Raw genomic sequence first — 15,791 nt, forward strand, 5'->3', positions numbered from 1 at the left:
TGGGATGGCTGGGTCAAATGGAATTTCTAGTTCTAGATCCCTGAGGAATCGCCACACTGACTTCCACAAGGGTTGAACTAGTTTACAGTCCCACCAACAGTGTAAAAGTGTTCCTGTTTCTCCACATCCTCTCCAGCACCTGTTGTTTCCTGACTTTTTAATGATTGCCATTCTAACTGGTGTGAGATGGTATCTCATTGTGGTTTTGACTTGCATTTCTCTGATGGCCAGTGATGGTGAGCATTTTTTCATGTGTTTTTTGACTGCATAAATGTCTTCTTTTGAGAAGTGTCTGTTCATATCCTTTGCCCACTTTTTGATGGGGTTGTTTGTTTTTTTCTTGTAAATTTGTTGGAGTTCATTGTAGATTCTGGATATTAGCCCTTTGTCAGATGAGTAGGTTGCGAAAATTTTCTCCCATTTTGTAGGTTGCCTGTTCACTCTGATGGTAGTTTCTTTTGCTGTGCAGAAGCTCTTGAGTTTAATTAGATCCCATTTGTCAATTTTGGCTTTTGTTTCCATTGCTTTTGGTGTTTTAGACGTGAAGTCCTTGCCCATGCCTATGTCCTGAATGGTAATGCCTAGGTTTTCTTCTAGGGTTTTTATGGCTTTAGGTCTAACGTTTAAGTCTAATCCATCTTGAATTGATTTTTGTATAAGATGTAAGGAAGGGATCCAGTTTCAGCTTTCTAAATATGGCTAGCCAGTTTTCCCAGCACCATTTATTAAATAGGGAATCCTTTCCCCATTTCTTGTTTTTCTCAGGTTTGTCAAAGATCAGATAGTTGTAGATATGCGGCGTTATTTCTGATGGCTCTATTCTGTTCCATTGATCTATATCTCTGTTTTGGTACCAGTACCATGCTGTTTTGGTTACTGTAGCCTTGTAGTATAGTTTGAAGTCAGGTAGCGTGATGCCTCCAGCTTTGTTCTTCTGGCTTAGGATTGACTTGGCGATGCGGGCTCTTTTTTGGTTCCATATGAAGTTTAAAGTAATTTTTTCCAATTCTGTGAAGAAAGTCATTTGGTAGCTTGATGGGGATGGCATTGAATCTATAAATTACCTTGGGCAGTATGGCCATTTTCATGATATTGATACTTCCTACCCATGAGCATGGAATGTTTTTCCAAAAAAGAGAATTTTAGACCAATATCCTTGATGAACATTGATGCAAAAATCCTCAATAAAATACTGGCAAACCAAATCCAGCAGCACATCAAAAAGCTTATCCACCATGATCAAGTGGGCTTCATCCCTGGGATGCAAGGCTGGTTCAATATATGCAAATCAATAAATGTAATCTAGCATATAGACAGAACCAAAGACAAAAACCACATGATTATCTCAATAGATGCAGAAAAGGCCTTTGACAAAATTCAACAACCCTTCATGCTAAAAACTCTCAATAAATTAGGTATTGATGGGACGGATCTCAAAATAATAAGAGCTATCTATGACAAACCCACAGCCAATATCATACTGAATGGCCAAAAACTGGAAGCATTCCGTTTGAAAACTGGCACAAGACAGAGATGCCCTCTCTCACTACTCCTATTCAACATAGTGTTGGAAGTTCTGGCCAGGGCAATCAGGCAGGAGAAGGAAATAAAGGATATTCAATTAGGAAAAGAGGAAGTCAAATTGTCCCTGTTTGCAGATGACATGACAGTACATCTAGAAAACCCCATTGTCTCAGCCCAAAATCTCCTTAAGCTGATAAGCAACTTCAGGAAAGTCTCAGGATACAAAATCAATGTACAAAAATCACAAGCATTCTTATACACCAATAACAGACAAACAGCCAAATCATGAGTGAACTCCCATTCTCAATTGCTTCAAAGAGAATAAAATACCTAGGAATCCAACTTACAAGGGACGTGAAGGACCTCTTCAAGGAGAACTACAAACCACTGCGCAATGAAATAAAAGAGGATACATTAACTGTTTCCAAACTAGTGTTGAGTTTGCTCAGTTCACCTGCCAGTAAATAAAACCACATTCCAGTAGAGCTAAAGAATATGGGCAGCTCTTGAAATTCACCTTAATGGAATTTGAGCTATAGTTGATGGTGTAGATTTCTGCTTTACTCCTTAGTGTCATAAATGCCAGGATTATTTCTTGCAGAAATGGGTAGAATGAGTAGAATAGGTGTTTGCCCTGAGCCTTCCATCTCCTCCCTAAGTTCCAAACACATTCCATTACAGATTCAGATTTTTGAATGAAGGCACTGTTATTTACTGAAATGCATGTGCTCCTGTGGGAAACAAGCAACGAAACTTAACCATGAATATTTGAGTCTATTAATTATTTCCTGAAAGTTGGAAGCAAGCATATGGGGAAAAGGAGAGGAGAAATTGGGAACACCATGGAGAGGAAAGAGAATACTGAAGAAAGCTTGGTCTGCTTTCCTCTTCTGCCTTATTAGTGTGTAATAAGCTTTAGAAAGTGGGTTTTGGTGGTAACTTTAGCCCGTCTAAAGCTGGACAACACCAGCAATTTCCCCAAGTCCAGTACACACACACACACACACACACACACACACACACACACACACACATATATATACATACAGTCTCCTCATTAAGTCCTACTCATCATTGAGGACTTTAACCATTCTTAACTGCCCATGGCATACTGACTACAACATCTCTCATAGTCTTTATAGCACTATATTTTAATTATTATTTTTCTTACTGCTCCTCTTCACCAACTCATAAAATCTTTGTGGGCAATGACTGTGTGTTCTATCACAGTATCTTCTAACACCACATCTGGCATATAGTAGGTGCACATTAAATTTTTATTGAGTGAATGAATGAAGAAAATGAAGCCACTTACCTGCCTTTTAACACTAAAACTGTAAATTTTTTCCAAAAAGAATATGAATTTTTAAAGAATTATGAACGTGTCCCCCTCCCAACAATGATTCTTATGAATTTTCCATGGCTATAGCTTGGGTGTGAGTCTTACAAACAGCATTTGGCAGCAGTGTCCTTCCATATTTTTCAGGAAGAAGGAATTCTAAGTGATACGTATTCAAAGAATTCTCAGGTTTTTGCATGGATATGAAGATTTGGAGTTGGTGGGGAGGAATGGTTGGAGGAATGGGTGATAGAGAAGAAAGGAGTGAGATGGAATATAAAGGACCAGCAACTATGGGTGGGGAAACCCAGGGTAAGAGCTGACAGAGGTTGGCAGAACCTCCAGGGCAAGTTTACTTTAGGTTGGCTATTCCCATTTCAAGTGTACACATGCCTCTGGAACTCCCTAAAGCCATTTGGAGGGGAAAACCACACCTACAGCTTCTGAAATGAAAAGTTCCTCCAGGCCTCCAGAAATTAGTCCCGTGGTCTTACTGTTACTCACTTCCTAGAAAAGTCATAGCTGGTCTATCCTGACCTTCAGAGCCTGCAGGAGTACAAACTCATTTTCCAAAGAATGATGATTCAAGAAGAATTTAGAGAAATCACTCAGGAAAGCCTCAGAAACAAATCTTTTTTGTCTTTTACTAAAACCTTCATGAACATTTTTACTGGGACTTTCTTTGGCAAGTTCTGGGTGAATCAGCATGAAAAACAAAGCAACGTTGAAATTTAAATCTGTAAAGGATGTTATTTCCATTTTCTAAAAACTGCTTAGAACTTGAATGTGAAGTAATGATACATGCTTTCCGGCTTCATGTGAAGTCATACTTATAACCTGCAGCTTGGCATCATCTCTAGTTTTAGTGGTACTATTATTAACTATAGTTCTTTATTTTCTTCAACAACTTCAGTCTTGTTTTCCACCCTGGCATCGGTAACAGTAGTTCACCTTTAGAGAAAATATATTTACATTACCTTTACATGTGTATGCTTACTTAGCAAGCAGAAAGCCAGTTTTGAGAATACTCTGTCCATTATTTCCTCCTCCCTCATGCCAGACTCTTGAGATTTTAATATTTTAATTAAGGCAAGGTTCTTTCTTCCAGTCTGGTTATGTCTTTTCAGGCCAAGTGAGTATGGCCTATGGATTCAAGCCCTAGATTGTAGCAAGTAGAAACTTGTTGATAGTCCCTCCCTGAAATAACTGCCATCAACCAAAACAAGCAGATAATCCACTTTTGTGCTTAGGGCAGCATGTTTCGTAGATGCCATGCTGCAGGCATACCTATGTGGGCTTGTGAGAAATGAGGAATCTGGCCTATGTGCTTCAGCATCTGCAAACAAGCAAGCTCACGGTTCATCCCAGTCCAGCTCTTCCATCAGAGGATGACACATGCACCATTATTTTAATAAAGTTCATGTGTCATGAATGAGTCTCATTCATCAATTGTCCCCCCAAAATTTTATTTCTTGCAACCACTACATTTCATCTTTCTCACAATGAATTCATATTATAGGTACTCACAGATGTATATATTGACCTACCAATTACTTCAAAAGAAAAAGAATGGAGAGGGATATAGCAAAGAGATATAATAGAGATAGATAGATGTAGATAGAATGCTTAAGGAACCACTGAATCAGTAAATCAAGCAACAAATGTGGGTGTTACTGGCATGCGTAGAATGATGGATGGATATTCTAGAAGCCTACATTAGGAGGACACTAAAACTTTCACTTTGTTCATACCCTGTCAAAGCTCTTGAGATGGTTAAATTTTTACTAACAGGATGTTTTCATTAAGAAGGAAAAAACCCCACATAAATGGTTGAAAGCTAACATCTAATCAAATCTAAGGATTTTCCCCCATTCTCTCATTTCTGGAGCAGATTGGTGCAATTTATTTTCCTGCCTTGGGCAGTTCAGCAGCAGCTGAGGTTGTAGTCACAACTTAGCAATGTGGCTCATGTGACTTATCCAAATAAGAGCACAATTAGCAAAATGTGTTCCCATAAATGGCAGTTTAAACACTAAACTCTGGAGAGAATCCAAATGAAATCTAACACAGAACAGCATGGGGAAAGTGGTAAGTTCTGGTGAACTAAAATGCATTGGTCATGCCTTTGGCTGGAGAGGGTCAAAGTCAGAATGACTTGAGAGTTTTTAAAAAGTCACTACTAAAATTCCCAAGCCAAATAGCAGTCATTGCCTATAGCATTTTGTGAATGGGAAAAAATATGTAAGCTCTAAATGTTAGACTCAGGAGAATGTTGTATTTGTCAGACTAACAAAGCACTCTAACTTCAGCAATTCTAAATTTAGAACCAACGTTGAACTGTTGGAGTTCTGTGTCCATAAAACTTTGAACTGTTGGAGTTCTGTGTCCACAAGGGCTGAAAAAGGAAACTTCTTGGTTTTCACTCCCAGAGCCTGTAAGAATAAAAACTCGGCCGGGAGCAGTGGCTCACGCCTGTAATCCCAGCACTTTGGGAGGCCGAGGTGGGCGGATCACGAGGTCAGGAGATCGAGACTATCCTGGCTAACATGGTGAAACCCCGTTTGTACTAAAAAAAATACAAAAAAACTTAGCCGGGCGTGGTGGCGGGCGCCTGTAGTCCCAGCTACTCGGGAGGCTGAGGCGGGTGGATCACGAGGTCAGGAGATTGAGACTATCCTGGCTAACACGGTGAAACCCCGTTTCTACTAAAAAAAATACAAAAAAACTTAGCCGGGCGTGGTGGCGGGTGCCTGTAGTCCCAGCTACTTGGGAGGCTGAGGCAGAAGAATGGTGTGAACCCAGGAGGCAGAGCTTGCAGTGAGCCGAGATGGTGCCACTGCACTCCAGCCTGGGCGACAGAGCGAGACTCTGTCTCAAAAAAAAAAGAAAAAAAAAAAGAAAAAAAAAAAGAATAAAAACTCCTTGATCCCAGGATCAATAGGAACAATGAAGGAATTCATTGTTTTTGTTTTTCTTTATATCTCAAACTCAAGTCAGTTATCAACCAGAGCTTGGCAATGATGCAGAACTGCAGACTTTTGTTTCTCAAATATGGATATGAGGAGACACAGAGGGTTTTGGAAAGTAGAGCTATGGAGCTGCCAACTTACAAAAGACACGTAGAGAAGAAGACAACGAAGAGCCTACAAATGCCCCCTTCCCTGCTCTGTAGCCCTCTTCTGGCTTGTATTCTGATGTGAAAAGCATTTCTACCTGGTTTCCCTTAGGAAGTAAAATTTGGCCTGAGCTCTGAAGTATGTGGAAGAAAGAAACAACGTATCAGACAAAGCAAACAGGCTGTGCAAAGGCTCTGTGGCAGAAATATGATGGCACATCCAAGGCACAGAAATAAGGTTAGTGTGGCTAGACTACAAGAAGTGAGGGGGAAAGTGGCTGGAAGGGTAACTAAAGTGTCAGATCATCAGGGCCTTGAAAACCATGTCACTTTCATTTGTATAGCCTTATATGCAGAACAATTAGTAGCCAGTGAAGGTTATTTGGGGAGAAACTACATGCCCAGATTCTCATTTAGCGATTGGTCTTTATGAATTGTGGTGAATAAATTAAAGGTGGAGAGACTAGATTCAAGGAGACCTTTCTTTTTTTCTTTTTATTTTTCTTTTTAACTTTTAATTTCAGAGCTACAACTGCAGGTTTGTTACATAGGTAAACTTGTGTCATGGGGGTTTGTTGTACTGATTATTTCATCACCCAGGTATTAAGTCTAGTAACCATTAGTTGTTTTTCCTGATCCTCTCCCTCCTCCCACTCTCTACCCTCTGAAAAGCCCCAGTGTGTGTTGTTCCCTTCTTTGTGCCCATGTGTTCTCATCATTTAGCTCCCACTTATAAGTGAGAACACGCAGTATTTGGTTTTCTGTTCCTGCATGAGTTTGCTAACGATAATGGCCTCCAGCTCCATCCAAGTGCCTGCAAAGAACGTGATCTCATTCTCTTTTACGGCTATGTAGTATTCCATGGTGTATATCTACCACATTTTCTTTATCCAGTCTATCATTAACGGGCATTTAGATTGATCCCGTGTCTTTGCTATTGTGAATAGTGCTGCAATGAACATACACATGTGTGTGTCTTTATAATAGAACGATTTACATTCCTTTGGATATATATCCAGTAATGGGATTGCTGGCTGGAATGGTATTTCTGTCTTTAGGTCTTAGAGGAATCACCACCATCTTCCACAATGGCTGAACTAATTTACACTTCCACCAACAGCCTATAAGTGTTCCTTTTTCTCCACAACCTCACCAGCGTCCATTATTTTTTGACTTTAAAAATAGCCTTTCTGACTGGTGTGAGATGGTATCTCATTGTGGTTTTGATTTGCATTTCTCTGATGATCAGTGATGTTGGTTTTTTTTTTAATTATACTTTAAGTTATAGGCTACAAGTGCACAACATGCAGGTTTGATACATAGGTATACATGTGCCATGTTGGTTTGCTGCACCCATCAACTCGTCATTTACATTAGGTATTTCTCCTAATGCTATCCCTCCCCCAGCCCCCCACCCCCCGACAGGTCCCAGTGTGTGATGTTCTCCGCCCTGTGTCCATGTGTTCTCATTGTTCAATTCCCACCTATGAGTGAGAACATGCGGTGTTTTGTTTTCTGTCTTTGTGATAGTTTACTGAGAATGATGGTTTCCAGCTTCATCCATGTCCCTGCAAAGGACATGAACTCATCGTTTTTTATGGCTGCATAGTATTCCACGGCATATATGTGCCACATTTTCTTAATCCAGTCTATCTATCATTGATGGATATTTGGGTTGGTTCCAAATCTTTGCTATTGTGAATAGTGCCGCAAGAGACATACATGTGCATGTGTCTTTATAGTGGCATGATTTATAATCCTTTGGGTATATAGATGTTGGTTTTTTTTCATATGATTGTTGGCCACATGTATGTCTTCTTTTGAGAAGTGTCTATTCATGTCCCTTGATCACTCTTTAATGGGGTTGTTTGCTTTTTTCTTGTAAATTTGTTTAAGTTCCTTATAGATGCTGGATATTAGATCTTTGTTGGATACATAGCTTGCAAAAATTTTCTCCCATTCTCCCAGGTTGTCTTTTTACTCTGCTGACAGTTTCTTTCGCTGTGCAGAAGTTCTTTAGTTTAATTACTCCCATTTGTCAATGTCTGCTTTTGTTGTGATTGCTTTTGGCATCTTTGTCATGAAATCTTTGCCTGTGCTTATGTCCTGAATGGTATTGCCTAGGTTGTCTTCCAGGGTTGTTGTTGTTTTTTCTTTTATAGTTTTGGGTTTTATATTTAAGTCTTTAATCCATCTTGAACTAACTTTTCTATACGGTTTAAGGAAGTGGTCCAGTTTCAGTCTTCTGCATATGGCTAGCCAGTTATCCCAGCATCATTTATTGAATAGGAAATCCTTTCCCCATTGCTTGTTTTTGTCAGACCAGATAGTTGTAGGTGTGCAGTCTCATTTCTGGGTTATCTTCTCTGTTCCATTGGTCTATGTGTCTGTTCTTGTACCAGTACCATGCTTTTTTGGTTACCGTTGCCCTGTAGAATAGTTTGCAGTTGGGTAGCATGATGCCTCCAGCTTTGCTTTTTGCTTAGGATTGTCTTGGCTATTGGGGCTCTTTTTTGGTTTCATATGAATTTTAAAATAGTTTTTTCTAGTTCTGTGAAAAACGTCGTGGTAGTTTAATGGAAATAGCATTGAATCTATAAATTGCTTTGGAGAGAATGGTCATTTTAATGATATTGATTCTTCCTATCCATGAACATTGAATGTTTTTCCATTTGTTTGTATCGTCTCAATTTCTTTGAACAGTGGTTTGTAGTTCTTCAAGGAGACTTTTCAAGAGACTACTCTATTAATCCAGGCAAGAAATGATTGTAGCTTGGTCTAGTGTGGGAGCAGAGGAGACAGATGGAAGTGGATGAGTATAGGAGGGAAAATTCACAGGGATTGTTGATGGATTGACCATGGAGAATAACACAGATGGAGGTGCCAGAGATTATTCCTGGGTTTCTATCATGTCCAGTTTGGTGGAACTACTAACTAAAAAATAAAAAACACTAAAAGAGGGTCAGATATGGAGAGAAAGATCACACTTGGACCTGTGGAATTTGAGGTGTTTTTGAAACTTGGAAGATGTGTGTTAAGTAGGATGTTGGATATGCTGGTCTGAACCTCAGAGGAGAGATTTGGGGTGGAGTTATACCACTTTTAATATTCAGTCAAGGAAGTGGGTGAGTTTGCCTCATAGGAAAAGTTATACAGAGAGAAGAGAAAAGGGCCTCAGACAGAGTAAGCTTTGAGAAACTCTATCAATGGGCCTATAGAGGAGAATCCACCTCCTACAGAGATAAGAGGAAAACCAGAAGTAAACAATGTCAGGAAAAGAGAGTATCAATAATTAGTTAGCTAAAATGTAATAATGTCAGGATTAAAAGAAGTGCCTGAATGAGGAAAATGTACAAGGTGGAAACTTTTTAAAACTTGACCTTTAATAGAGATAAAAGTGGTGCTATTAATCAAGGGAGTAGTCGGTTGCAATAATTCCAAGGTGTAAAAGTTACAGGTGTTACTGAACTGAATTGAACTGGGGCCTGCTCATCCAGCACAGTAAGGCCAAACATCCACACTGAGGTTTGCAGCAGGAAAAGGAGGGTGTTTATTTGCAGGACATCAAGCAAGAATTGGGCAGCTCATGCTTAAGAACCAACCTCCTCAGTGGCTTGCAAGCAAGGGTTTTTAAAGGCAGGAGAAATTTTCAGGAAAGCAGAAGTTAAAGGCAAATTTGTAAACTGGTACATGGAAACTATACATTGGTTTGGCCTTAAAGGGGGGATATCTTAAGCAGGGGTTCACAGGTCATAAGAAGATTCAAAGATTTTCTGATTTGCAGTTGGTTAAGGAAGAGAAGCTTTGTTTAAAAATTTGGGATCACCAGAAAGGAATGTTAGATCTGACTCGTGGGTGTAACTTCCTCACCCACGAGGACTCAGACCCTCAGGAAGGACTTCAGAACATAGAATGGTGGTCAGGGTTCAGTCCTTAGTTCCCCCTTATCTGAGGTCTGCCTGCCAACAGATCTGTTTGATGGGGGTCTGTGGGTGTCTGGGTTTCTGAAAAACAACTTAGGGACTTATATATAAGAAACCTTTAGTTTCTATAGGGAAACAAACATCTCATGACTCTAACTTCCTTGGCTATTGTTTTAAGCTACTATTACCTTTTTGCTTATCAAGTTGCTCATTTAATTCTCAGGGCTAGCTAGGTAGAATTTCCAGAATTTCCCTTGAAGAAACTCAAGATTTTCCTTTATTTCCATGCTTGGGGGGTGGGGATGGGAGTGTATGGCAGGCCCCTAAGAGGCGTCCCTGCTTTGTCTCATAGGTTCGTCAGAATGGGGTGTCCTCAGATGTGATTTGCAGTTGTGGGTTCTGATATGGATTTATCTAGGATTTGGTGGCAAGAGATGTGGAGATTAGGACTAGGACTGAGTCACTGTTTCAGGGGATAGCCTGGGGATGACCTAGGGAATTGTTAAGGAATAAGAGGTTACTATTTCTTTACAAGGTGAGGATTGTCTTTTTTTTTTTTTTTTTTTCAGTCCAACCAGTGATTCCCAACTGACTTGACAGATGCTAACTTGCTATATTGCTTCTGCCACAATAATTTTTCCACAATGATTCTTAACCTATTACAAATGTATGGAAATAAATTAACCTGAGTACACTTGATTTGGTTACATTCTAAACATATAACTTTAGGAATGAGTCCACTTAATCATATAAGAAACTAAATGAAGATACCAGCATTGAGGCTGAAAAAGCTGATGAATGTAGAAGTTTTGAGGGCAAATGATTGTATGTAGGATAGGAGGGAAATGATGTAGAAGAGGTCAAGTCTGCAGTCCTGGGTGAGGGGGAGGAAGAGAGAAGTCAGACAGCAGGATCTATTTGAGGAGAGGTGCAGACAGTTTTGAGCATGTTTTGCTTGAGACCCTGGCATGAAGTCTACGTGGATTTTTCCAAGAGTCTGTTATAAACATTTGGCTGTTATTTTGTTGGAAACATTTTACCGTTATATGGGATGTCATACAACAATGAAAGTGCTGAGCTTCTCAGGGACTCTGGGGTGCAAATAAGCTCACTTTTCACTAGGACCTCCTCCACCCCAACCCCTACAGGTATTTAGGTTGTAACTTCCTCAAGCAGTTCTTTCCACATCATGTAGCTCTGGTCCATGCCATGTGTGCCAATGGTAATCAAACCTTTCATCCTAACCATCACTAACTGGATGGGCGTCCCAGCCAAAAGCAACCAATCTCTGTGGAGAAAAGAGAAGCCAACGTCCTTGGAGAAGGTACGAAATAACATCACCTGAAGCTGGGAAAGGCTTCAAGAACTTAGGTTTTTAAGGATTAGTGATCATTTTACTTTCTCAGTTATTTGTTAATATGTTGAATTACATTGGTTTTTAAATGTTAAACTCTTGTTTTCTTGGAATAAGTCTTATTTGGTCATGACGCATCAACTTTTATACATATATCTGGATTTTATTTGCTAATATTTTGTTTAGAATGTTGGCATTTATGTTCATGGAGATGGACTGACATTAATTTTCATTTCTTGTAAAGTTTTTTGCAGATTTTTTGTGTCATGGTTATATTCATATCATAAAATGAATTGGGAACCTCTGGTTTCAGCTCCAACGTGTAAAGAGCTTAGAAGTTGTCACTTCCACCCTTATAATAAGAAAAGCCTGAACAAACTGAAAATCAATGATTTTTCTTGGACCCATCAGAGAGCTGAAGTTGCAAGGTAGACCACCATTCTGAAATTGGGGGAGACAGGCAAATCCAGGGAAGTACAGCTAATATTTGCATATCTGGAGCAGAAGCCACATGGAGCCATAAACTGTTAGGAACACTTAAATGGTAATTTTGATGGTAATTTTGATAAATTGCTAGAGGCTGAGTGTGAACTAGCATGAGACTGAGAAATTTCCAGGGCCACCGTCTTAGTAGGGCCCTCATATATTCATGGATTCTATTTTCAAAAACCTCATTACTTTCTCCCCTACTGGCTCTGGTGGGGTAGAGCAGGGGGAGAAAACAAATCTTTATGAAATAAACCCAATGTATGCTCCATAGCAAAGGCATCTCCAGGGACAAACAGGCTTTTCCAGAGCCTTATCCCACCTGGGCAAAGGGCATTGATCCCCCTCTACTTTCCTCTAGCCTTCCTGTCTCACCTAACAGGGAGGAAAAAGTGAAGACACACTTGTGAAGGACAGTGTCCAGGAACACAGGCCCACCAAAAAGCTGAGATTTCATCATAAGATTATAGAATACTTTTGTTCTGTATACTAATATGCTCCCGTATAATGAAAGTAGTTTATATGGACAAGAATTGAATATAGAGAAGCACAAAACAAATTTATTGAAGTGATGGAAATGTCTCATGTCTTAATTAGGGTGACAATATTCTGGGTGTATAAATCCATCAAAACACATAGAACTGTCATCTTAAATCTGTGCATTTTATTTTACCTAAATTATACCAAAATAAAAAACATATAATGGGAAAAAATACATTATAGCAGAAAGAGCTATAAGATACGGACTCTCTCTGAGCAGGAGTACTTAGGGAAACCCAAAGTCAACAAAGGAGACAGAAACAAAGACGTTAAAGGAATTTGAAGCCTTTGGCACCTACAGCCACCATAAACATTAAAGACATCCCAACTCCCAGCCAGATTAATATAAAAGCTTACACTAAAGGGCTATTTATATTATGTCTGACTTTCAACAACAGAATGAATTGGGAAGCAGTTTTTCTTTTTCTGTTCTTTGAGTTTGGTTACAATTGGTATTATTAATTCTTTACATATTTGGCACAATCCACCAGTGAAGCCACTTGGGTCTAGAGTTTTCTTTATGGGAAGTCTTTCACTAGTGGATTCAATTGTTTTAACAAATATAAGACTACTCAAATTTTCTTATATTTTTAGTGTCAGTTTGGGTACATTGTGTATTTTAAGGAATTTGCTATTCACTGAAGTGTCATATATTAGTATTTTCTTTTAGCATTAGTAAGATCTATAGTTAATGTTTACTTCTTTATTTTTAATATTAGTAATGTGTTTCCTCTCGAACAGTTTTACTGGCATGTTATTAATTTTGTTAATCTTTTCAGACATCACTTTTGGCTATTTTGATGTTTTCTATTCTATATTAATTTTTTATTTCACAACATTTTCCTAGTGTCTTTATTTTTACTTCCTTCTATTTCCCTTGGATTTTATTTGATGCTCTGTTTCTAGCTTTTTGAGACAAAAGCTTAGATCATGAATTTTTGGCTTTTATTGCTTTCTAATATATGTAAATAAAACTATAACTTTTCCTCTAAACTCTATAGCTGCATCTCACAAATTTTTATTTGTCATGTTTTCATTATGTCAATTTTTTAAAACTTTATAATTTCTTTTCTTATTTTTTGGATCGTGACTCATAAACAAGTATATTGTTTTATTTCCAAACAAGATTTTTATGGTTATCTTTTATTATTGATTTCTATCTTAACTAGGGTCAGAGAACACATTCTGAACTATTTCAAATTCTTTAATATTTGTTGGGACTTTAAAACCCAGAATATGGTCAATTTTGGTATAGTCCAAGTTCACTGATAAAAATGTGTATTCTATTGTTGGCCACAGTTTTGTATACATGTCAATTAACTCAATTGTATTAATTTTGTTATTCTTGACTACTATATCTTTTTTTTTTTTTTTTTTTTGGCAGAGCTAGCTGAGGTTTTATTTTGGACAAAAAAAAAAAAAAAAAAGCAGATATGGCGTCCTCAGGCAGTAAACTCCCCCTCGAATGGGCTGAGGGCTAGCGCTGAGCCTCAGGTGAGCCTCCCTCCCGTTCCCTGTGCTCCCCTGCACAGCAGCCTCCCTCCCAGGCTCTGGGGCAGCCGCAGGAGGGGCAGGCTGGGAGGGGCTGCCGCAGCTGTTCCCTTGGGCAGGATGTCAGAGGACTGGAACACCAGCTTCCCATCACGGGTCTCGATCTTCTTCACAACCACGGCCCTGGTGGAGCTGGTGCGGCTGAAGGAGCTGGAGCCCGCACCAGAGCCAAAGCTGGAACCCAGGCCGTAGCTGAGGCCGGGGTTTGTGAGGCCCCCATAGGCGGAGCTCAGACCACCTGCATAGCCGCTGGTGGTCTTCCTATGGGTGCTCATGTTCTGCATCCCAGACACCAGCCGGCTCTCCTCGCCCTCCAGCAGCTTCCTGTAGGTGGCGATCTCTATGTCCAGGGGCCAGCTTGACATTCATCAGCTCCTGGTATTCACGCAGAGGCCGCGCGATGTCCTGCTTGGCCCGCTTCAGGGCGGCCTCCAGCTCGGACAATTTGGCCTTGGCATCCTCAACGGCCAGCTCCCCACGCTGCTTTGCATCTGCGATGGCGGCCTCCAGGGAAGCTCACCCTCAGTCTCAGCCTGGAGCCAGCTGATGTTCGGGCTGATGTTCATCTCGGAGAACTCAAGTCTTTGTATGCCCCGGGTCATCCCCATGCTTCCCAGCCAGCGTCTGAAGTTCCTCATACTTGATCTGGTACATGCTCTCAGCCTCAGCCCAGCTGAGGTTGGCAATCTCCTCGTACTGCGCCTTGATCTCAGCGGTGATGCTGTCCATGTCCAGGGAGCGGCTGTTGTCCATAGACAGCACCACAGATGTGTTCGAGATCTGGGACTGCAGCTCCCGGATCCCCTCTTCATACAGCTGCCTGAGGAAGCTGATCTGGTCAGTGAGCCCTTCCAGGCGAGACTCCAGCTCTACCTTGTTCATGTAAGCTTCATCTACATCTTTGATGAGGACAAATTCATTCTCCATCTCTGTACACTTATTGATCTCATCCTCATACTTGTTCTTGAAGTCCTCCACCAGCCCCTGCATGCCTGCATGTAGCCAAGCTCCGCCTCGGGCTTCAGCTTCTCCTGGCCCAGAGTCTCCAGCTGCCGCCTAAGGTTGTTGATGTAGCTCTCGAACATGTTGTCCATGTTGCTCTGAGCCATTTTCTGCTGCTGCAGGAGGCTCCACTTGGTCTCCAGCATCTTGGTCTGCTGCTCCAGAACTGTACCTTGTCGATGAAGGAAGCAAACTTGTTGTTGAGGGTCTTGATCTGCTTCTTCTCCTGGGTGTGCACAGCCTGGATGTTGGGGTCCACCTCCAGGTGAAGGGGGCTCAGCAGGCTCTGCTTGACTGTGATGGTGGTGATGCTTCCCATGCCACTGACTCCACCATAGCCTCCGCCCATGCCATCCCGGAAGCTGCTGCTGCCCACTTGGGAGAAGCTTGAGAAGCTGATGTGGGCACCGGGCCCACTTGTGTAGGAGCGGCTGCTGAAGGCCCGGGGGCCAGAGGCGGGCACCTTGTAGGACTTCTGGATCACCCTGGTGGACATGGTGGACGCAGGAGTGGAGGCAGGCAGGCTGAACCAGGCGGAGATTCCAGGAGCAGAGAAGCTGCTTCTTGGTGGGCAACTGCAATATCTTTACTGTTATATTTTTCATTTGCTTGTACTATCAGGCACTGATAAGTTTGTTAATATTAATTATGGATTTTTCTATTTCTGTACATTTCTGCTTTATACACTTTTCAGGTATATTATTGGGTGTATACAATAATAGTTTTTATTAGTTTCTCCTATTTATTGGTATGAAATATCTCTATCTCAAACAATTCTTCATGCCTTGAATTACATGTTGGATAATATTATTTTGGCTACCTTATTTTCTTTTGGTACATACTTTTTAATCCTTTTTGCTGTAAATCTTTCTGTGTCCTTATATTGATATCTTCCTTTTAGGCAGTGTAAAGTTGGGCAGGGTTTGTTTCTAGGCATCTTATTCTGTCCATTAGTCT

General features: G+C 40.6%; 1 pseudogene; it reads right to left on the bottom strand.

Annotated features, from left to right (window-relative positions):
- Positions 1-13,771: 13,771 nt before the first annotated feature.
- On the bottom strand, positions 13,772-15,345 carry LOC129024054 (keratin, type II cytoskeletal 8-like; annotated as a pseudogene).
- Between the last annotated feature and the right edge of the window lie 446 nt (positions 15,346-15,791).

The sequence above is a fragment of the Pongo pygmaeus genome, chromosome X, assembly GCF_028885625.2.
Source record: "Pongo pygmaeus isolate AG05252 chromosome X, NHGRI_mPonPyg2-v2.0_pri, whole genome shotgun sequence".
Classification (NCBI taxonomy): domain Eukaryota; kingdom Metazoa; phylum Chordata; class Mammalia; order Primates; family Hominidae; genus Pongo; species Pongo pygmaeus.